Source organism: Bactrocera oleae, chromosome 5, assembly GCF_042242935.1.
Source record: "Bactrocera oleae isolate idBacOlea1 chromosome 5, idBacOlea1, whole genome shotgun sequence".
Taxonomy (NCBI): Eukaryota; Metazoa; Arthropoda; class Insecta; order Diptera; family Tephritidae; genus Bactrocera; species Bactrocera oleae.
In genome coordinates this window covers 64,999,144-65,024,370 of record NC_091539.1, presented here as the reverse complement: position 1 = coordinate 65,024,370, position 25,227 = coordinate 64,999,144, and the positions used below count along the sequence as shown (strand labels likewise).

General features: G+C 30.5%; 1 protein-coding gene across 4 annotated transcripts in view; it reads left to right on the top strand.

The window, feature by feature from the left end:
- The first annotated feature begins 2,078 nt into the window (after positions 1 to 2,078).
- The window catches only part of Tob (Transducer of ERBB2), a 42,130-nt gene continuing 18,981 nt past the window's right edge, over positions 2,079 to 25,227 (top strand). The window contains exon 1 of one of the 4 annotated variants that reach the window (XM_036368983.2): positions 2,079 to 2,418. The gene's annotated coding sequence lies outside the window, so the exon portion shown is untranslated. Of the gene's footprint in view, positions 2,419 to 7,392; positions 8,170 to 25,227 lie in introns of those variants that run through there. The other 3 variants (XM_036368986.2, XM_070110720.1, XM_014236399.3) reach the window with 3 other exon arrangements.

Here is a 25,227-nt window from a genome sequence, read left to right as displayed (position 1 = left end):
ATCGATCAGCAAGATTCAAAAATTATTCTCGATACATTCATATCACAGGTTACGATTTTTTTCCCCTCAAGCTAATGTTATATATTTTTTTGTTTTGTTTTGTCGGAGCAGAAATCATTTCCCACATAATTTTGGAATTTTGGAGGAATTTTGCTGTTGTTGAAAATTCTTATAAAATAAATTCAGATAAAAATCTAAGGTCTTTTCGCACACGTAGATCTGCCTTTCGTACTACATAGTTCGAATCCATTGATTATCGGCATGAGTACAAAAACTGAACTAACCTTAGGAATAATGCTAATAATCCAAAAAATGGAAGAATCTGATTAAAAAGGGTTTTGGGAGGCACCTCAGAATGTTGAATGATCCCAAAAACATTTTGTTTTTATTCCAATTAGAATGCGAAAATTAATTTTATATAACCTTTCACACTTCACTTTACGAAAATAATTTGAATTATTTATTTTACGCTTTCAAGTTTTATTTTTAGCACCGTTAGTATGCATGCATACATCTATTTACCTTATGATATGAGTATATTGCGAAAAACCCTTGTCAAAAATTAAAAAAGGTCATTTTACCTCTACAGCCTCAGCATTAATATTGCGTTCGTTTTTGTATTTTTTGTCACTTAGTACTTTTTGTGGGGGTTTTCTTTTTAATCACCATAGCCCACGAGACCTCATTTGCGCAAAGCAATGCCACAGCCGTTGCGTCGCGCCGTTTAAACGTCTCCAATGCCACGAAAATCGCAGTGCCGCCAGCTAACCACTACACTTGTGTGATAAAAAAAAAAAAAAACACACGCATGCACACTACATGATACCACTACATACATGCATAACAAAAGAAGCATATTCTCGCCAAATACAGCTCCCCTGACCGCTCTTCAATCCCCTGCGCAGCTTTGCTTATCATATGCTTCGACTTTCAGCTGCTGAACCAGCTGCAGCTTAGCTACCTTCCACCCTTACCTCGGCCTTGCATGCATTACTTAATATGTAGTTTGTATGTATGTGTGTGGATTTTCACAGCTCACGCCCACAATCCTACCTCAAGCATATAAACATCGGCACGTCTCGTCGGCGTCAAAGGATAACTGCGAACAGCAACTTATTAGTGGATGGTTGTAAATTGTTGTTGTAGACATTGTTAATGTTCGCAGTGTTATTGTTGTTGTTGTAGTGGTTTGTGCTATTTTTAACACGAATGCATAACCTACTCTACTCTACAGTTAGTCGTGCTATGCTTCGTGCGCTCTTTGCTGCTCCTGCCGTTGCACATTTATATATAAATATGTCTGTGTATGTGTGTGTTTGTCGTGGAAATGAGCAATGGAGACCGTACGCACACATTACGAGCCTTAAAGCTACCGAGTATCTGTCGTCTGCCTTTGCTACTTCTGCACATTTTTTTTCCTTACTAACTTATTTTTGTTGGCCTTGTTTATTATATATATATAGATTGCAGCAATAGTAAGAGGCAAATATATACTGTTATATACATTTTTTTTTACGATTTTTTGCTCGGCTCGCTACAGAAAGCTTACAAGCCCGAGCTCCGAGCTGAGCGCAAAAGCATTCAGGAACAGCAAAGGCTCTCATTTCTTTCGAGACAACCGAAGATATATGCAATTTATATATAAAATATTTACACTAATGTGAAGTATCTATAGTAAAATAGACGAGCATTCGAATCACTGCTGCGCTATCATTAGCCACTTGCCTTTTGCTTTGCGAATTAGTTGCTCATACGCGAGCGCGTACGAACGCCAATAGGCCCCGCGCACCGCTGCCAAACGGCTGCTGCTCCACTTTTTTACGCTTTTATTTATTTGCTTTTCACTTTTTTTCAATTTGTTGCTATTGTTGTTGTTGTTTTGTAGATATCTCTAGATACATATGTGTATACAGCTTTTAAATATATCTATGTTCTTGGCGTTTTTGTTGTTTGCTTTTTGTTGGCGTTGTTGACGATAACGCAGCTGTTTCTTCGACGAAAGCGCTGGCGACTCGGCAATGCCATCGTCATCGACAACGACGACGGCGACGGCGAGCACTCGAAATTTGTGTTGTCATTTTTGTGTGTGATTTAGTTACTTCGACACCTTCTAGCGCTGCGGACGTACAAAACGGGCCAAAACTGAAAACTCTCACAGAAAATACAAAAACAAAAATTCTCAAAATAAAGGAATTCAATGTTTTAAAACGGTAAAAAATATAATTAATTGGAGAAAACAAAATAAAAAAGTTTAAACGAAAAATTAAAAAAAAAAAAAACAAATAGTTAACGGTAAAAAGTGTTGAAACAGAAAGTGTGGCAAAGTACTGGTGTGTGTGCTGGTGCAGCAACAAAGCTCATTTGTTTTTCCTCTTTTACGCCTGTTCGCTGCGGCGTTGCACTCACAAACGGAAAGGGGTAATGCAAACACATAACTACCTTAATATTTACAAAAACAAAAAATATAGCTGCTGGCATATGTAACAAGTAAATATGTATATACAAATTTACCGACTAGCAGTTGTAATTGCATTGAGTTGTTGAGAGGGGCCGCAGTTGTCGCCAGCAATGTCGTGCCCACTGTCAACGCTCAACAACAACAACAATAAATAAACATCTACATCAAAACGTATATATGAATAATATATATATATATATATATATATATATGCATTTATTTAGCATATAGCTAGAGTAAAGCATATAAAGAATTATATAAAGTGCCAAAAATACACACATATGTATACACATACATACATATACATATATATATTTTTTTTTTTATTTAAATGTTTGCACAAAAAATATATCCAATTTGTGTATTCAATTGCATTGGAATTTTGACGTCGTCGTGTTCACCGTTAGCGTATGAACACACTCACCTGCTCCGCGTGCTCTGCTAGTCGGCCTATCAGCCGGCCAGCAATGTCTTCGACGCCATCATCAACAATCTCATGTATTTGTGTGTGTGCGTGTGCAGAATCGTTTTGAATGTTTTCTTTTTTAGCTTTTATTGTGTTTTTTTTTTGTTTGTCTCTCCTCCTTTCTTCGCAAATTTGTACGAATTGTTGACAGTGTTGGTGTGCAGTCACCTGCCAGCACTGTAGCTGTGTAGCTACATGTTATAAGCATATTTCGACAGGCTTTCAAACGACACACATACATGCATATACACTTAAACACACATGCAACAATTTTAGTGCCAAAAATGCTCGTCTTGCACTTGCAGTCGCCGTTAGTTGCAACGAAATTCGTTTGTCCTCTCGTGTGTTGCGCCTTCAAAATACGCTTGGCTAGCTGTTACAGTTGAAAAGTTAGATAATATAATATATAATATAAAGCTATATATAAATAAACAAACATGTTTATGTAAATATTCTTGTATATTTACAATGCGAAAACACTTTAATTGCTTGCCTCGTGCCTCGTGCCTAGTGTGTGTGCTGCGCTTTTGTAATGCTAATATTTCAAGAGTAAAAAACAATAAAATAGTAACAAATAAAAATTAACTGCTTACAAATACAATAATTTAAATAAATAATAATAACAATTGGAAAATATATATGACAATATATCAGTTGTGCAATCATTTATTCAGGCGTATTTACCCACAGCAGTGTGTTAATATGTAGAACACAAGCGAAATGAACGTGCAAAAAGAAAATAGTTTTAAAAATAGCCATAGAAACTAAATAAATAAATAAAAAAGTATTAAAAATAATTATACTAGCAAAGGTGATTTTTATAACTAACAAATTTCTTGAAATTTTTAGTTAACAAAACTTATTGCAAAACCGAAAATTTACTACAAAAATTTGGCAACATTTTTTTGGTACTTTTTTTGCTTTTGTTGCCCTTGAAATGCTAATTTTATAAAGATTAATAATAATAAAAAATATAATAAATAAAATAAATAAATTTTATAAAGTAAATAATATTAAATAAATATCTAATGATAAAAATAAATAACAGTTATGATAAAAAGTTATTTATTTTTATTACATAGAGCAATTTAATGTAATTGCTTCAGTTTGCAATATATAAATATAAACAGTTGAAAAAATGCTTAAAAAATAAATAAACTTTTTTAAAAATTAAATAATATAATAATAATTAATAACATTAAAATAATGGAATAAAATTTAATTTGTTTTAAGAACTCATATTTTGAAACTAAAATAACTAATAAAGTTACAGAAAAAATATAAATATAAGAAAAGTAAAAATTAAGTACTCATAACAGTTACAAAAGTGTTTAAAAAATAAATAAATTTTTAAAGAATTTAAAAAGTTATTATTGTAATATAATAAAAAAATATGTATATAAAAATTTAAGAGAATTAAAAATAATTTAGAACTTAAATTAACTAATAAAATTTAAAAAATATTGTATAAATATGAGATAAGTAAAAATTAAGTAATTTTTAAACAAACAAATTTTTGAAAATATTTTTTTTTAATTTAATTTTATATGAAGTTTATACATAATATTAAAATGTGTTTTTAATCCGTCGGCAGTTTAAGCCAGCGTTAGCATAAACTTAAACTAATCTATCTTCGAAATCGTAACTTTCGAATTCAAATTTATTTAATTATTAATTATCTGCGAATTCACATTTTTCGAACTCGAATTAAATTACAAGTCCGTTCATGCCATCGGCAGTTCAAGCGAGTCCCGCTATAAACTTGAACTATCCTATTTTCGAAAACATAACTTTCGAACTCGAATTTATTTAATTATCTGCTATCTTCTCTACATTTTTCGAACTCGAATTTAACTGCAAAATTATAAAAGAAAACTATTGTTTCCGAACCGAAATCTCTGATTTTTTCAGTTTTTAGTGATTTTTGCAGACCAATATTTAAATTTATTCTATTTTGCTCATTGGGACGTCATACAAATACTCTAAATGTACAATTTTATTACAAATTAACAGGCCAACTTGGTTGAGAGTTTCTTTAAAACTACACTCGAAACATCTCAGCTTGAACATCTTATTGCAACTCGCTTACAAGAGAGCTATGTTTATAATGACTCATTATCCCTCCAAAATGAGTAACTTTGCTGGTATACACATATTTTCTAAAGTACTTTTGCAAAACATGTCTTGCCTTTTAATTGACAAATGCCAACAAGATGTTCAAAATATCATTTGATTGACTCAAACGGCACAGGTAATACCTGCAAGTGCGTTATCAAAACAATAAGCTATCTGAATTCAAAATTTCCAAATATTAGTCACTACAAAAAAGAACTGATTTAGCTAAGAATTTTTGAAATAACAAACGAGAAGTCAAAAAGAACTCAAGATAAAAATCAACGAAGTCTAGTTGAGTTAAAGTGACAGATAAACAATTTATCAGCTGTCTGTCAAATTTGAGTAGATGAAAGCGATGATCCGTTAAGAATATAACGTTAAATACATATTTTAGAAAATGAGCAGAAATCAGTGACCTTGAATTTGCTGCTGCTATCTCTACAAAAGGGAGCTTCAGTAAGGTATACCACGTAATTTGAGAATAATGAAATTTTTTGTCATACGCGAGTGCTTGGGGGCGTATGTGAAGTGAATGTCTCGACTGAAAATCATCTTGAAATTAAACAACACTGATATGCAGTCAAAAATATGAATGTAAACTCCCAATAAAGATAAACAATTATTATTAAGAGGCGTAGAGGTGCGGTCAATGTACGCGGTACTATGCGATATTTCGAACCATTTTTTGAGTAATTCAAAGAATTATTGGACTTGACAAGATAAATTATTTACTAAAGTCTAGCAATTTGTTATATTTCACTAATATTCAGAACTATTTAATAATTGGGGCGTAACGACGCTTTACAATTTCGAATAAGGTTGCCATCCGTTATTTAACTATTGTAAATTTATAAGCATAATCCTAACTTTGAGAAGAAAATTCAAAGGAATAAAGACAAATTAGATATAGAAAAATCTTTAAAAAAACAATTAAAATAATAGGGTTGCCACATTTTTTCAAAAATAAATAAATAAAATTCAAACGAAATATTCTATAGAGAGTTAAATTTTTATTAGAAAAAATATTATAAGACTTAAATGTATAGACTGGCTGATATATTTTCAAAACTATTAAAAATACTAACTGATTTCTTTTAATTTTAAAATAAATTTGTATGTTTACTTAAATATTGCTTATTAAAGTTTCAATTGTTGATTTTATAAATTTTTAAATATTCGTGTAATTTATTAAACAAATTCGTTCAGTGTTGCCATATTTTGAATATTTAAACATTAAAACTTAAATAAAAACTTTTGGAACTTATGTAACAAAGTTCGGAGCGTTAGCTTTTGATATACAACTAATATATAAGTTTTCTAAATCCGCTAACTCCTCATTCTCTCATTTTTGTAATGTCGATTTACATACATATAAAACAATAAATTATTTATTTTTCAAATAATTGAAAATTTAATTGGATATAGCTATGTGTGCGTGCGTGTGAATCTAAAATATTTTATTATATCCGCTCATCACAATTTTTCTTTCTGTAAACCGATTTAAAAATTGGAATATTTCATACAAATAATACTTCCAAGTTTATTTGAAAAATTTCTAAACAAAAAAAAAAATACCTTTTAAAAGTTATTAAAAAATTTAAAATTAAAAAAATATAAAAAACAAACAACAATTATTTTTATTTCAAATAATAAAAAAAAAATTTTAATAATAAGTATTAAAAAATAATAAAAAAATTAATTAATTAAATAAAAAAAATTTTAAAGTATTAAAAAAAAGTATGTAATTTTTTTTTTATTAATATTTAAAATATAATTGTTTTATAATTGTTTAAAAATATTTTTTTTAAATTTCTTTAAAAAAATTACTAGTTAATTTGTCAATATTTTTGCATACAAAATTTCTTACAAAATTTCCATTTATTAACATTTCAATTAAATACGAATTAAAGACCGTCATTATAAAAAAAGCCGCTTAAAACGTCGTTATTGACACACTAAAAAAATTAACTTCATAAAAAACAATTGCTTCGAACGCCATAACACAGCTTAAACCCCATTTCTACTGCATTCGCTTAAAGTCAATTTCTTCGTGCTAAATTAAAAAATATGTGTACACACAACTACATGTATACAAGCAAACAAACTTATATAAATATAAATGCGCGAGTGTGCACGCCAACCCCTTCCAACGGGTCAATTGTACGGTTTATTTACTATTTCATTTAGCTTACGCTGCGCTCACTTGTGGGTTCTTGAAATTTGATTGGCGCTCAGCAGCGCTCTTGCGCGCTCGCTGGCACTCCGGCCCACTCCGGCGCTCAACTCTGGCGCTAGATTTGTTGGCGACGGCACAACAAGCAGTTGGTTCTGACTCGGCTGCTTTTGGGGCTGTTGTCAGTCATTGATTGTAACTGTTGGACGACGCCAGCAAATGACGGTACAACCGCTCCGCGTGCTCAACCAAAACACAGCCACACAAATTATTAATAAAGAAACAACGTTTTTTTTTACGCTCAGCACAGTTCGGTCGTTTTAGCAGCGCAGTTGTACGCCAAAATACATACAGACGCACACACAAACGCGCATAACGACAAGTGTATGTAAACAGTCAACAATAACTACAACAGACAAGAAACAAACCGCCCAGTCAGTGAGGCAGCCAAGCAGTGGGCCAGCCAGCCATTGAGGCACTCAGTCAGTCGGTCGCTCGTCGCTCGGTCAGCTGTTTTGTGTTTTGTTGTCTCCGCTGTGTGCGCTCGGTGTGCGCATCTCATATGTAGCGGTGCCCGCCACCTTTGCGACTACACTTTTATTCGAGCATTGCAAGCGCTAAGTGTTGAGTGTGTCGCGCGCGCGTTTGTCGTTATCGGTGCCGCAACTTGAACATTCTCAGTCGGTTATAATAATTTCAATTTAATTAATTATAATTTATTTTATAGTAAAACAAGTCATACATTCAACTAATAAAAACAAAACATACACACACGTATAGTTTCAAATTCAAATCGGCGTGGAAAAGTGCTTGTGAGTGTGTTTATGTGCGTTCAATTGATATAAATATTCAGATTTAGCGGGAAAGTGTTTTAGTAAAAAATCAGCAAACATAAAATATCATACAAATACACGCCTATACATATATAGAGGCAGGGCGCAACGGATGTTCTAAAAGGCAAGTTAATAATTCTACGAAAGTCAGAGGAGTGGAAGAACACTGTATATGGAATATTCCATATATGGTATATTTTTAAGTGCATAAGGAATATACACATATATATATAAATGTGTGTGGCTGTTGGGTGTAAACACATTATAAACAGTTTTAAGTCGAAAATATATCAAATATAAATATCGTTATAAATATCGATATAATAAAAACAACGCGATAATATTTTTAAGTGCCTCAAACATAAAAAAAATTATTTTGCTAATTTTTAATGTGCCAAGAATTTCACTTATCAGTAACCGAGGTCGATAAATAATTTTTCTACTGAATTGGTATTTATTTTAAAATTAAATATATTTTATAATTTAAATAAAAATTCTTTCCAGTGAAAATTTCAGTTAATTTCGATAAAAATATGTGTTAAATCTTTTGTTTTAACACAGTCACAGTCATCACATTTTTCTACGGAATAGGATAAATTGTATAGTTTCAGCACTGAAAAATACTTGCTCGGGAAAATTCCAAGTTATTGCGATAAAAAACATGTGAGACAAAAATTTTTGTAAATAAAAAAAGTTTTTTATTCAAGACTAAACTGGTCTAAAACTTTCAACTAATAATAAAATAAATTAAATGTGTATACATATATACAAAAGCATGCATAAATATATTTCAACAAAAATATTTTGCATAAAAAATGTTCTTTTATTAAATTCTTCTTTTTTAACTCTAACTTAGTTTATTCTAAACTTTTCCTTTTAATTGAAAAAAATATATATCTACATTTGTTTCTCTAAAAATAATTTTCTACAAGAAAAACCATAAATCAGTCTGACTTCAGCACAAACATTTAAGGTGCCGAATTTTATCAAATGAAACTTCCTCTTCCTTCCCTCTATAGTGTTATCTAAAAATATAAATACGCGTAAACGCTTATCTGCTCAAAGTTTTCAGTTTCACATTATTGCCAGCAAATTTCATGAGTTGCCATTATATTATATTGTATGTGTGGGTGGAAACTACAGCCAAATAGGCGAAAATGACTTTAAAGTTTATGTGCAAAATTGTTAACCTTGAAAAGCTTATCGTCTGCTAGCTGGCTGGGGGCTACGGAATTTGCTAGTGGCTGCAAAGAAGTGTGAATCTTAAAATGTGTTAAAATTGTCTACAAAATGTGTAAATTAAATTTTTATTTAGAAAGCATAAAATTAAAAAATAATAATTTAATAATTTAAAATAAGCAAAACAAAAACAGAATTACTTAAGAAATTGTAAGCAATATAATAAAAATAAAACAATATGTGAGGAAAAAATATACATAAAAAAATATATAATATATTTAAATTTTTTTTCAAATTAAACATGAATATTCATGATTAATTATTTGAATCATAAATCGTGTTTGGAACTTCAAACTGCTGTAAGGGTTTTTTATTTAAATTTTTTAAATGAATTATGCATCAATCAGTCTAATATATTTTAAATAATCTCCCTTGAGAAAATGTTAAAAATAATAATTGTAAATAGTTTTTTTAATCAATTTTACCTTTAATGGAAAGTATGCTTAATAAAGTGTTCAAATAAAATTTTCACTTGCAAGCCAATGACGCCTCGATTCGCAACCTCTCTGTTAGTTATGTTAGGACGTAACTCTTATAAAAATATATATACAGTGGAACGCAAAAGTAAAACTTATTCAGTTGAATTCAATTCGAGTTTAGTACTGTATTCGGACCCCTCCCTATTTTTTCTGTATTTTTATGGTAGTCTTTTTGTTGGACAGGTAGTTTGTTCTATTCGACACTTCTAAGAAACTGATTTTATTTAATATAAAAGTGCAAGTTTTTTTGTATGTAGTAATAATAATCTAGTCCACCTATTTTTAACTTCAGATATATACATATATATATACTTGAACTTTTTTGCCTTTACTATTTTTTAACAATTAATTGTACATATGCTTTATATTTTGTTTCAATTGTTAACTTATATTAAAATTGTTTTCATATTCGAATTAATTTTTTTTATTCATTTTTTTAATTTTTTAAATTTTTTAACTTTTGTTTAAAATTTGTGTTATTTGTTTAGTTTTTTTATTTACTTAATAAACTTTTTTTTTAAATTTATTATCTTATATTTAAAATTTTTTATTTTTTAACAGATTTAAAATTATTTTTGTACTTTTATTTTCGATCAAATTTTTTTTTTTTAATTTGTTTTTCCGTTTTTATATATCTTTTGCAATTCTTACATTTTTTAACACTTCTCAAATTATTTTGCTTTAAAATTTTTTTTTAATTTTCTTAGACTGTTTTACACATAATTACAGCGAAAATTCTAAATAATAGTTTTTGAGCAAAAAACTATTTAGAAATTCAGCGCTTAAACCACTTTCGATAGTTACATTTCACTAGCGATTTCATATTTTTAATCTAGATAAAAGCCTCAAAACTCGTAGTTTTCTACTTGAATGAGCACACGTGTGAAAAAAATCAGCAATGCAAAAATATAACTTTAAAGAATAGAAAATAAACTTAAATGTATCTAAATTAAACAAAGCACTGTTTGGCACAGCTGTTTTTCTCAAGCGAATAGCACGAATTGAAATGCAAATCACAAGCAAAAACAATTTATCTCTTAATAGTAAACACTTGTAGGCTTCATAAAAATTTTAAAATTGTGTTACTTTTTTGGAAAATTTCCCATTTGCAGCGCCGCGCACGTTTTTATAGGCGATTAAAGTATTTCGCACTTCGCTCGGCGCACTTTAAGCCACACACATACACACATACATATGTCTGTATGTGGCATTATCATTAAACGCTTATTCATGGAATTTGAATCGAACCACAGTATCAGCGCTGAATCGTACCATAAACACGCGGCATTCAGCATTGACCGGCGGGGGAAAGCCCGCATCATGCCTAGGCGATTACGCGAAAGTCTGTCTGTCCATTCAAAAGTCCAATGAAACAAAAACAAGCAACCAACTACAAAACGTTGCAAAACGTCATAAGCGGCGGCGGCGCTTTATGAAATTCACGTTTTAGTTGAGTTTTATTTGGATTTGGCTGCTCTCGCGCGTAACGTAAACAAAGCAATTAAAAGTAAAGTAAAAGTAATTACGTCTATATCTATGTCATCTCCAGCGTGCAAGTGTGTTCTGTGCCATTCATTCTTCATTCAATTTATTTAGTTTTTTCCACAATCCCTTATCCACTTACAAAAGCCGTAGTGCAAATTGTTTGAAATGCAAAAACAAAAAACAAAATCAAAAAATCGTTATATTTTCAATGTAAAAGCAGTTAAAAATGAAAGCGAATTGTATTCAAAGCTGCAGCTTTCAATATTTGTTGCGAGCTTTTGCTCGACTCTAAATTGAGTCACATTGATGGCGCAGACTGTTGTCAAGTGCGGTAGAAATGTGTTTGGCGGGAAGTTAATTATATAATTTAAGAATGTACGCAGGTTAGTTTATTTTTACGGTCGCAAGAAGTTACAGTTAATCACAATAATTAAATATTTAAGCGTATACTACATTAAAGACTTCAAACATATACTCAATACAATATAAAGGAAATTTTCTATAATGTGGTGTTCGATTCACCGTTTTTTGCTCGTTAAGTTTGAGCTTTGAGCTCTTACCAAAAAATTGACATGTGAAAGCAGCAACAAAGTTGTACTCAATATATGAAAGATTTTTCGTAACAATAAAATTGTATAACTTTTTACTATTTCAATTCAATTCCTAATTTTTCTTTGCAAAAGCATTGTATGAAGTAAAAAGTGCTCAATTTTCTTAGTGACAAAACCTGACTTACACAATATTTTATTACTATTATTATACTTAAATATTTAGTGTAACTAAAACATGATTTAGGGCCCGACCCTTGCAAACATTGTAGCACTTTTATTGTGCATAAATCTCTCACCCAGTAACTTAGCTATACATTTCAAATTTTCAATCACTTAGGCCACATAAAAAATGTAATTCATTATAATTATATTTTCTTCATAATATAAAATTAATATGCGATTATTTAGAGATTTGTGGTTTAACGGAAATCTGAAATTGGTGATTTTTATAACAAATTGACACGTGATTCCACTGTGTTAAGCAGAAGTTTGCTTTTATATTTAGGTATATTACTCTAAACATATTAGTTGTGAAAAAAGTGATAAATGAAAGCGAAAATAAAACTGAAAGCTTCGTGTTCAAAGTCTTAGATTGTGTATAAAATAATTATTTTCAAGTATTTCACGACCATTTTTAATTTAATCTGAGTAAAGTAATAGTGAAATTTAATATAAAATATTAACAAACGAAGTTAGTTGTATCACGTTTAATTAACAGCTTTCGTAATTAGCACAACAGCTTAAATTCTATATTATTTAATATATACTTAAATTAGATTTTTTCATTTGCTTCCATAACAAAAATCTCAATGCAAATAACTCAATTTTTGACTAAAATTGAGAGGTGAAAAAAAATTCGATTTCTTAAAATTTTCACACAAGTTAGGAGAATCAAAAGTGATTCAAAAATTTTATTCAGTTTTTAATGAGCAATTTTTTTCGAAAACTCTTACTACTACTCTTTTGTTCTTAACCCGAATTTGTCTAAATCTTAGCAGATACTTATAAATAATATAATTTTTAAAAAAATTTCTGCAATGAAAGTACATTTTTTTGAGGTTTACGAAAACAACAGATATGTATATTGCAAGTAAAATGATTGTGATTTCAGAAACTATGAATATCTTTGAAAGGTAGTACACATTTATATTTTTTAATTCTGAGATTAAGTCGCTGTTATTTCTAGTCATTATTTAAATCAATATATTTCTTAAAACAGTTTTACTGTCTTTACAACATAACAGATACTTTTATATAATTTCTAACCTTATTCTACGAGCCGAAGCGCAAAACTTCGTACTACTATATAATATAAATAAGTACCGTTAATGTATTATATATATTGTCGAAACGCGCGACGGTCTTTTTGATCACACTCGATTAAACATTTTAATTTTAACTGCTTCTCTTGCAGTATTAACAGTATAAAAGCTTTCCATCACAATTATGCGTCAAGTAATCCAAAATAAATACAAAGTTTACCGTTGTTATCAAAGCACACATTCATTTGTAAGCGCATGACAAAGTATGTTGTGCAAATATTTACTTTCAATCAATCTAAAAAAGCAGCATTATCAAAGAGTCTTCTTGCGACGCCCCGAAAACTTCCACTGTACACATGTGTATACATAATTATGCATATACATACATATATGTGCATAAGCATTTACATACTTCCTTACACGCTTGACTTAATTACCAGCACGCGTTTTTCAACTTAAATTAATGTTGCGCCGCGTAACACATTTATTGGCAGCGAACTATTTAACAGACCTTCAGTTGACACTCAGTGATTTCGGCAAGACATAAACAACAAAAGCACTACATAAGCATGACTGTATTTGTCGTCTGCGAACTGCTTTAATAGCAATCAATCTTTTTACTTTAAGTTTTATTGCCTTCTTAAGTGATTGTTGTTGTTAATAGTGTTAACAAAAAAACCACTTTTGGTTAAAGGTCATTTGAGTGCATTACTTGCTATACTGATGATATTCTTTCGGAAAATTTATAATTACTTTTGGGTGTGTGCTTTGCTAGCAGCGAAGAATTTAAAACGAAAATTATCAAAATTTCACAATTTAGTGGCTGTCACTATTTGCTTTTGAGTCAGCGAAGTTGTCACCACATGTTAGCAACATTTTTTTATACCACGATGTTTGTAGCACCCAAAAGTAAATGTCGGAGACCCTATAAATTATTTACATATGTACTTGTAAATTGATCAGCGCGACAAGCTAAGCCCTGTCCGTCTGTATATATGCGAACTATTCCCTCAGTTTTTGAGATATCGTTATGAAATTTCGCACCCATTCTTTTCTCCGCTAGAAATTGCCGATATCGGACCACTACAAGTATAACATATAGCTGTCATCAAAATGAACGATCCAAATCCAGTTCTTGTATGGAAAACTTTTTTATCTGACGAGGTATCTTCATAAAATTTGGCATGGATTATTTTCAAAGGCTAGGGCGCAATCTTCGAACAAATTGCTTAGATCGGTTCACTATAGCATATAGCTGCCATACAAACTGAACGATCCAAATCAAGAGTTTTTTATACACTTTTATGCTATAAGAAATGCACCTATGAAGGGTATTATTGTTTCGGTATAGTCGAAGTTAACGTTTTTCTGGTTTCGTAATTTTTTTGTTCAAACGATCGATTTGGAAATCAGATAACAGCCTTCGAGATATTTTGACTGTATATATGTATGCAAATTGTTAAATATTATATTTGTATACGCTTAACAACATTAGTAAGTTGTCTTAGATTTATTGCCATAATTCACGGTGCACTTATAGATACAAAGCTATATACACATTATATAATAAATAAGTATATATGTTAAGCGCTGCACTTGGCTGGCGTCGATAGGAAGTGCCACTTTGAAATGCCAAAAAATTAAAAATGCCCCATATGTGTTAGTACTTACATACATACATACATACATACTCGCACATACAAATACAACCAAAATCCAACTACGCGACAGTATTTGCTAAAAATATGCTCACGTGAGCTAGAGCAAGATATATAGCCTTAAGGTGCACAAAATTCTTGTCTTTTATATATTTGACGGCACAACAACAACAAAAAGCAACAACATTACTTTAGCTAAAAGCTAAAACCAAAAAAATAAAATGTTCAAAATACCTTTCGCACACTCATACATACATGCATGTATACGCCGTGGAAATAACGCGCGAGGCCAGCCGTATCGCATGTGCGCAATCTGCTATTGCAAAGTCAACGCAAACGAGCCAACAAAAGACGAAAGATATTCCGGTGTTTGTTTAAAAATAGGTCTGCCATTAGTAATCGATTCTATTTCGGCAGCCGGTAGTTGATGGAGATACCAGCTACAAAGTCAAAATTTTGACTTAAATGCTGACAGGCGAAAATAAATGAATGAATGAGTGCGTAAATGCTTATGTAAATAGAAATTGTTATTGTTTTTGGTTTTCAGAAATTGAAATTTTTTCCAAATTTTTCGGCGCGTGGATAATGCGATGGTGGCGTCAATGTACAGCATTGAGCAAGTGACAAGCAAGAGAAAACAGCAGTGGCTAAAAAATATGTGGTACTTCGGGAAAACGTGTCGCTACGAGATTACTTGTTAGCACATGTCAATGTATAATATATGGGATTGTTTATGAAGCTGTTACATAATTTGAAATGTCTAAAAATTAAAAACTTATTTTGAGTGGCATAACAGTTCGAAGATCTGTGACAATTGCAAATGCAAGGAAAATGTAGTTTATTATTTTACTCTCTCGCTGAACAATAGGCTTGGTTATGAACAAATCATTTAATATGCATTATGAATTACTATATTTTGAGTTATAAGAACTAGTGTACCTAAGAAACGGCAAAAATATGCAACGAATATCGAATAAGTTACTTCCGAAAGCCATAAAATTTAACTTGTCCTAAAAAAAATCCGTTAAAGGATATACAGTAATATTTTATATAAATATTTCTCCATTTTTATATTAAAAATAACTGTTATCGAAAATTCTCGACTAATCGATAACAACATTTAGAATTAAATTATCGATCAAAGCAATACCATTTTTCAAATAAAAAATTATTATTTGCGACCCACGATGAGAATAGTAGATTACTTTGAGCTTCATTCATGTATGGCAAGATTTATCATTTACTAAATATCGAATATTTATTCTCAAAGTATACAAGATCGTATTTTGTACCCTCCACTGATTAGTTGGCCGTTTATTTTGAAACAAAATAGTAAAAACACATTGTAGGTCATTATTAAAAACAAAAATTATCGAACATTGCGATTCATCGATATCAATTTTAAAAATAGAAAAATAGATTGCTATATTTGAAAGTTATTTATTTTAATCAAAAATTAATCGATAACAGAGTTTTGTATTGAATGATCGATTTAAACATGATCACATTATAATCGATTTTATTCGAAAAATTACATTTTGCACTCTAATTACTATGTTGAGAGAAATAAAAAGTTCCATCAGAGCATTAAATTTATTTCCATATTAAAATCAAAACTTATCGGTAATTGCAATGAATTAATTACAACTTTAAAAATTGAAGTACTAATTATAGCTTTGCAAAATTTTAATCAATAAGGGGAACTATTCAATTTAAATTAGTATTATGAGGAACACGAACCTACTAGGCTGCTGGATTGACCACAAAACGGAAAATAAAATTTATCGAAAATTTTATTAATCGATAACACTTTAAAAAAATATTGATTAATCGATTAAATTATTATAAGCAAAATTACTAATGCACAACTAGATTATGTGGTGAGTTGGACTTGGATTTTAATCATTTTATCAGAGCCACAGCACTTAATAAAGCTGGATTGAGTAAAAAATATAAACTATTTATTGCCGCTCTACACTTGTAATGGATTCTAGCGTTGAGAATACAAATACGTTTCAAATAATGGAGTAAAATACACTATAGAAAGGTCAAATTAGACTCTATAACTATCCTCCCAATAACCTTTACAAAATAAAAATACAAATCTAGTATTCCAGTAGAGTGGTAACTCTATTAAAGTTACGACTTATTGATTTATAATCTATTTTCATACTGTTTGCTTTTTCGAAATAATATATGTATAAATAATTTTCTAAGCATTTATACATATATTGTATACACACAATAAATAATGTATATATAATAATAAATACAACTCGATTTCGACCTTACTAACAACGTACACAAATAAATGCCCGTTATGTACAAAACTAAAAGAAATACATATCATCTGTTATATTTATATAAATAAATAAGCAGCCATATATTTTTGTATCCTTTAATGCGCATTATGTGCTTGGTCAGCATACACATACATAGCATACAAATTTACATATCTATATTTAAATACAAGAACAACTTGATAGAATGAAAATTGAAAAGAAAGCTTGAAATTCAACTTTCGCTCCCCCGACTACCAACTAAAGTGAGCTGTGTGTATTTTAATGGCTGTCATACATACACATATACTTGTGCATACACGAATGTCCCACGCAAGGAGGCGAGCCTTTCACTGCTTCTATGCCCATTATAGTAGCAACAACAATCATAAGCATTTACACTATTCAGTGTACTCAATGCGCACGCAATGCTTTCGCTGGTTACATTGTTGTCAACAACAACAACATGCAACAACAATTTTACATTTATGTTATATACATATGGTATGTATATGTATAATGTTAGCTGCCTGTAGACACCGTCCGAAATAAATGCATTATAAATATGTTTGTCTCTGTATGTATTTGTTGTTGGTGTAAAAAATTCTATGTGAAAAATCAATAAAATCTGGGGCAACAGCTTTTACGTTTACGTACAACCACTCAAAGCGCTCACACCACAACTTTAAGCGCGACCATATGTATTGAAAGAGAAAGGATAACACTCGGCACAGACGTGAGAATATAGAAATATGTACAGTGTTGTGCAGAAAAAATGCACCAACACTATCACATTCACATAAACATATGTATATGTAGTTACATTCATGAAAATATGTCTTCGTTGTTGCTGTTGGAAAATTACTCAGTCTCGCTCTTTCTCTCACTGTGCAATATTTTAAAATTGATTTATATTTAGTATGCAACAACACACACACACGCTCACACATGCGCACTCTCACTCTCATTGGGAGCTACGACAGTTACTCATTTTCCATAAGACTCCGCAAAGTCATTGAATGTTACGTATACGCCATGTAGACGCTATATAATTCTGCTAGAGCAGCTGTGGCGCTAAGTTGCCTGCTGCAATGGCTTTTGTGTTGGTGTTGATTGTGTTAACGACACTGCTGCTGGTGTTGGTACATGTTCCTGCATGTCAGCTGCCCATTAACATAGTGACCCACAACAAACTACGCTGCTTTGGGGCTGAGCGCAAGGGATGCTCAAATATTTGGCACAGAAACGACGTGGTGTCCTGCTAGTGCAGCGAGTGCTCGTGCAGGCACCAGTAGTAATACATGGCTGTAGTTGTGATACATAAAGTTGAGGCTGTGCTTCGGAGACTGTCGTTTACTATTTTGATTAAAAGTTATTTCTCGCTCTCGGCAGCGCTCTCTCGAAACGATCTCTCGGGAGTGGCAGTGGGTTACCCCATACGCTTTGCATAAATTTTCATTGCCATATTTGGCGTAAAAATAACTTGAATTGCATTGACATGCACCAGCAGTCGGGCAGTTCGGCTAGAGTGCAAGTCTGTGCTTCTGCCTTCGCCAGCCGCCTTCGGCAACACACCTGCGTGCATGTAATGAGTTTGGGTTTTGCGTAACCTAATTTTATTTTTGCATTCGCTTTTTATAGCATTCACATAATGATGCTTCGTGCCTGCAATTCCTCAACCAGCAGTCCGCCTTTGGAGTATGTGTTAGTGGAGCTACTCTCGTCTCACTCCTTTAACGCCATATACATACATGCACAACATCTCATAAATTGTTTTTCGTTTGCTCACAAACTTAATTAAATTTAAATTCAACTTCGGCCGCTGTAAAACTGGCATTCCTTTAAATATCCACCTCGTCACTGTAACGGTGTAATCAAGTAGGGGGGGTCGTAGCGATAGTTAAAACGACTTGTTGTTGTTCATTAAGTTTTACATTATTCATAAAAACAGCTGATATTTCGTGTTTGTGTCTGTATGCGCTGGTGTGTGTGCGCTCGTGCGTGTTTCACTTTAATTACATAATTTACCACAAAGTGCGGTGTAAAATTTGGGTTAAATTAACTAATGATATATTGAATGGTTAATTTGGGTGTGTATTATGGAGCACTTTTAATTTGAAAAATTGTGTTTTTGTATTATTTCATGTATGTATGTGTCCTAATTTTATATAATTTTATAATAACATGATGTTTTTGGACATTATGCTTATTGGAAGGAATTATTGTCTCATTCTCTTATAAATCAAAAGCAATTTTTAATGTTTTTCACATAAGCTTTACACATTTCTTTCTTTCAAAAGCTTTACATTTTTGTAAGTATAAATAAAATAATAAATTAAAATAAAATATAAATAAAATAAAATAAAATCTAAACACAAATTATAAATTATAATCGATTATATTTCTACTATAAATATAATTTATAATTAATAAAAATAATTTTCTTTCATAATACGAAGGTATATTCAGAACACTAGTAATACTAAATCATTAGTGCACCATTGACACCAACGCTATCTAGCAAGTCGATTTTTTTGCAAACGTATATACTCCCCAATTTTTTTTTCCGAATCGTGAATGCGATATTAACTATTACTTTAACTAGCTCAAAGAGTGAATTTTTTGTAGTGATATTTTTCATTCCATTACTAAAATATCGGCAAATAATTCAGATATCTCGATTATTATAGAGTGCAATAGGAGATATTATACCTTTAGAAGTGTTGACTTATTTGTTCAACGCTTCATGTATGGTTATCGTATGTATAGTATAAAAATACATACAAAAATTTTAAATGCATCTGTAGAACAAAATCTGCTTAGATTTTTGGATAGAGAGCGCTTAATTTCTTCATAGAGCCTCTAATGACTCGAAGAAATATTTAAAAAGAATTTCTTCTTTACCCTTAGCTCATTATCTAGTCAATGAGATCATTTACCTATACATAATTTTTTTTTTAATATTGTAAAAATAGCAGGTGTGTGACTACGCTAATTACAAAACATCAGCCTAATTGTAGGCAACATTTATTTTTTGTTTTGTGTATGTGTTTTTATTTTTGCGTTTTTTTTCTTACTATGCCAGCAACTTTATAAAGTTGACTTTTGGTTCGCAAAATAATTCAACCAGTACTCCCATTGATTTTAAGTATATTCATATCCATTTATAGCTCAATACGATTATGACGAGAAAAGATTACGCAAACAAAAATATACATGCCCCTTTCCAACACTTCCGACATATTTACTTACACAGTTGGGATTTCCAAGTTAATTTGTGTTACCAAAATTTATTTTTATCATATATATAATATATGTTCATATATATAGCAAATTCAAGTGAGTATGTGGGCGTCACGCAGTTTGTGTAAATAATTATATGTGTAGATTACGTTGCCTGCGTAGTTATGGATTTGCATACATACCTACTTATACATTTATGTTGGTATATATATATGGGTATGATCAAATCAGTAATCACGCAATAAAGTTTATGGGCATCTATCTAGCTTATTTATATACATTAGCTGTATATTTCTACGTCAAAATTGTGTACATTTGTATATAAACCAAAGTTTGTGTATCGATGTGCGAAGTTTTTTTGAATTAAAAACGTGTTGACCACATGTCGCTTTCATCAATGATGCATAAATGCGGACAAAATTACTTTTTTTATTTATATAGTAAATATATAGCAGTAAATATATACTATTAAATATATAGTAAAATAATTCTGGTATATATGCACAGGTGGAAACACCTCTATAGAATGTACACCAGAAGTAAAATATATAATAATAATAAAAAAATAATAATAATAATATGCTATATAATAATAAAGTACGCCCACATATACTTTGCTGCTATTTTTTTAGCAAATAATATTTAATTAATCAAAAATGTTGTTTTTTCTTAAAATAAATCAATTAAAAAAATCAAAAAATCGCTTAGTTGAAAATGCAGGGTTGCATTAGAAAAAAATTGAAGTTAATATAAATAAATTTAGCACCCATTTACAGCCAAATGCATACATATGTAATAATAATATATTTTCAAAAAAAAAATATTCCCCAATTAAAAATAACTTATATATAAATTATATAATATAAATAAATTTTAGTTTTGCATATTCTTTTTTACTAATAAACATTATCCATTCATTAACTACAATATTGCACAATAAAATTTTCGTTTTTCAGGAATAAAATGAAATTAATTCATCTGCCATGGCGTCCATCAAAAATCACATGCTCATTAATATTAATATTTTTGATATTCAAAAATTATTCGCAGACATTAATAGCAAAACACATAGTATTTCACATATAATAAATGTTAACAAAATTTGCGTTAATAATTTATAAATATTCGCATTTAATCGGCAAATCATGTCTAACAGAGATCTTTATGAAAATGTTTTATTTACGAAATGAGCACTACAAATATTTTGGCTCTTCGTAAATAATGATTTTGGTACTTAATTGCTAGATAAGGCGACCAGAGATACACACACACTAAAACACATACAAAGCTTATATAAATGTATAATATACTTGTTAAGTTTCGAATGTACTCTAGAAACTAATGAGTGAGCAAGAAATCGACAAGTGAATTTGCCAAAAACTGTAGCCATGCAACAAAAAACACCAAAAAAAAAATTGTAGCAAAACAATAAAATAAAATAAAAATTGAATTACGATTGTCACCATTTAGCCGTTTTGGCTAGAATCATTGCGCAAAAATGTGGCGGCACCGTCCGCAGCTAAAAATACGCGCTAAAAATAATGCGAAATTCGCAAATAAATCGCCAGCAAAGAGGAGACTGCACATTTATCAAGTTGAAAATGCAGGCCATTTGTAATGCCAAATGTATATGTACATATGTATATAAGTCTGTCTGTCATATAAAAGCCTAAGCCAAAATGTAAATAAACAATCTTTGTGATACACAGGCTGGAGAGTGTTGATGAGAAGGGTGGGTAGGGGAAACTACAAATAATATTTCTTGCATCAAGAAATTTGGCATTTCTGAGAAATCGTAAAAGCCCCAAATGCCAGGGTTAGCGATATCGTCAACAGGCAGCTAGCACGGGATCCAGATGCCTTGTGGTTGAATAGTTTGTATTAGAAGCGCAAATAATGGGTGTTCGATGAAGTAATTGAATAACATAAATTAAAAAAAAAAAAATAAACGAATATAGTACTTTAAAATTAAAGAATTGTCATTCTGAAGATTAGAAAATACCATACTCATAAACTTATTACTCAGCCCGGTTTACATTCTAACATCTGCTCCAGCAACTACAATCAATCACAAACTTCTAAAACGCTTAACTTCGAATAAAAATTCAATCATTTCAAAAATTCAAAAAAAATTAAAAATTTTGTTTAAATTATATAGAGAGTTTCCTATGCAAATCTTTACATATTCTGTATGAAATTTTGCCATGCAACCCTGATTTAACGCGACTTGTTTGTTCGTTTTTTCAAAATACGTACATCACTATTGCTTTTGGCAGTAAAAATTGTAAAACTTCATTACGAATCATAACAACAAAGCCAATGTGAACAGCCGAGATCAATGAGGAGAATTATTTGGATTTGAAGAAAATAAATTTTGGTTTGAAAACTGGTATTTTGATTTCAAAAAAAATAGTTTAGTTGGAAAAAACTCTATAAATTGAATATTCGTTTAAAATTCATTTGTGAAGATATCCGAATTTATGATTTATCTTCGTAGTTCGGAGATTATTTCCATAACTTTATACAAATCGAAATACACGCTGCAAACTTATAAGATATTGCTAACTTATTGCTGACTTATAATCTAGAGAATGAATAGGTAATATCCGAAACCTACTCACGTACACTATTATTCATTCATTTATTTATCCTATGTTAGATTTAATCAACTTCTGGTTTTCCGATATCGAAATATTATATACGAATCTCCGAAATTACGCATTATGCTCTTACTGAAGTCTTCCGATATTGCTATATTCGATTTCAGCCGAATAGTTATTCGCCAAAAATTTCCAGTCTAACATTAAACCTTCTATATATCGAAACCTAGTATGGAATTATATTACTTTTACTTATTTTAAAAAATTGTGGGTAACAAGTCTATTTCTAAAACTTCTCTGGTCGCCTTATCTAAAAATAACGTCGCTTCTTATTAAAAATATTTGAGAGAATTCTAAAAAAATCGAAAAGTGCGCAGGAAATACGCCAACTCACTTTAGTCCACCATTTACGCATTTACCTGCTAAGCATAAAACGCCACTCATCCTTTTTGTCTACTGCAAGCTACTTCGTCTGCTTCCATCGCAGAGGCACCGCCCCCTGTCCATTGCCACCAACACTACGAACGTCACCTCTGTGTTTTTATGTCACGCTGAGCTCTTATTATACAGATTTTCTGTGTCAGTGGCGCAATTCGCCTTAAAAATAGCCAAAAGATCGGACAGATACAAAAAGGTGCAAGCAGACATCTTCGATGTACAGTGTCTGAGTATATGTATGTTTGTGTGGACTGGGTAGTTGATAAATGAAAGTAATATATAAAGGACTTAAGAAATGAAAAAAATACTGCTATGCCAAATGAAGAAGAAGAAGAAGAAAATTATAAGCTATAGATGCATTTATTATACAGACTTATGCAAGTAGCTATAAGTACTTGGCTTAGTTTTCGGCTTGCAAAAGTATGTAATTTACTGCAAACTTGCAAACTTTGCAAACTTCTCTGATGATACTGAGGGGATATGATGAAAAAAAATTATTACTAATAAAAAAAAAAATTTTTTTAATTAAAAAATGTTTATTATTATTTTAAAGAACATTTTTAAAATAATTAAAAAAAAAAAAGTAAATGATAATAAAGGAAAAATAACATATAAATAAAAATTAAGTTAGCTATGCAAGATATTATATACATTTATAGCAACATATTTTGCATATATATGTATATACGCATTCCGCTTCTTAATTATAGAAAATATGCTTGTAAATTGCTCATAAAATTTTCTACTCACAATTTGCCGTTAGTTGTCGTGTCTGCGGCTTCGCTGTAATGGAGGAAAGCGCGCGACGTAATGCACAATTTGATATTTGATTTGCGCCTCAATTGCAATTCTCGCAATGGTAAACATTTTCAAATTAAAATAAGAAACATAAATTTTCAAAGTTCATAAATTTCGTAATTTCAACACACTGCAACAAATTCTCTTACAACAACAGCTACCGCACAATTTTTCTACAGTTCATATACATATAATATTATACATATATATATTATATATATATGTATTATAAGCATGTATAAAGTCATATAAGTGTCTTATATATTCACGTGAGTTATTCTATATAATTATTACATTTTATAGTAACAAAGGGGCTTTTGTTTGACAATACACTTCACATGCGATTTATGGGCGTCAATTTGATTTACGACACTTTTATAGCTTCTATATAATAAATATGTATAATTATGTGTGCTATGTGTGTAGGTGCTGCTGTGAGTTGTTACAAAGTAATTTGCTATTCATTAGATTATGAATTGATTGGTTCATCGGTCACACATAACCACTTTTTGGTCATTAATTCTGTGGAAAAAATGTATTTAAATTGCAAATAATTATCTATAATTTTTTTATGTTTTTGTAAGAGAAAGCAATTATTCTAATTTTTTCACTAGTGGCAATAAAATAAGAACTATTTGTGTTTGAGAAAATTAAATATTTTTTAGTATTTTTTCTTACCTTATTGCTCTAAGCGATGCCCGGAAATTAAAACAAATTTTATGAAAGTACGAAAATGATATTAATAAAAATTATAAAAATAATATTACCTAGATTTTATACCGTGAGCAGGTTGCATTTAAAGTTGCCACGAACTTTGTAATATCCAGAATATTTTCCTCCAAAAGAAGGTGCTCATTTGTCAGAGCCACTAATATCAAACCACTATAGCGTATAGCTGCCATACAAATTGACTTTTTTATGCTATAATAAATACACCTGTGAAGGGTATTTTTTTCGTTGCCGTTAATCGTTTTTTTTTTTGTTTTCCATTGTGTTATTGAATATTTATTTATGCATGTACAACCTATAAATTACCTCCAAACAATCTGCAACAAGCAATAATTATTATTTACACAAATTTATGCAAGAAAAGTTCAAAGCGAAAAGTAATCTCTACTTACACATATTTACACATGCCTATGTGTAATCA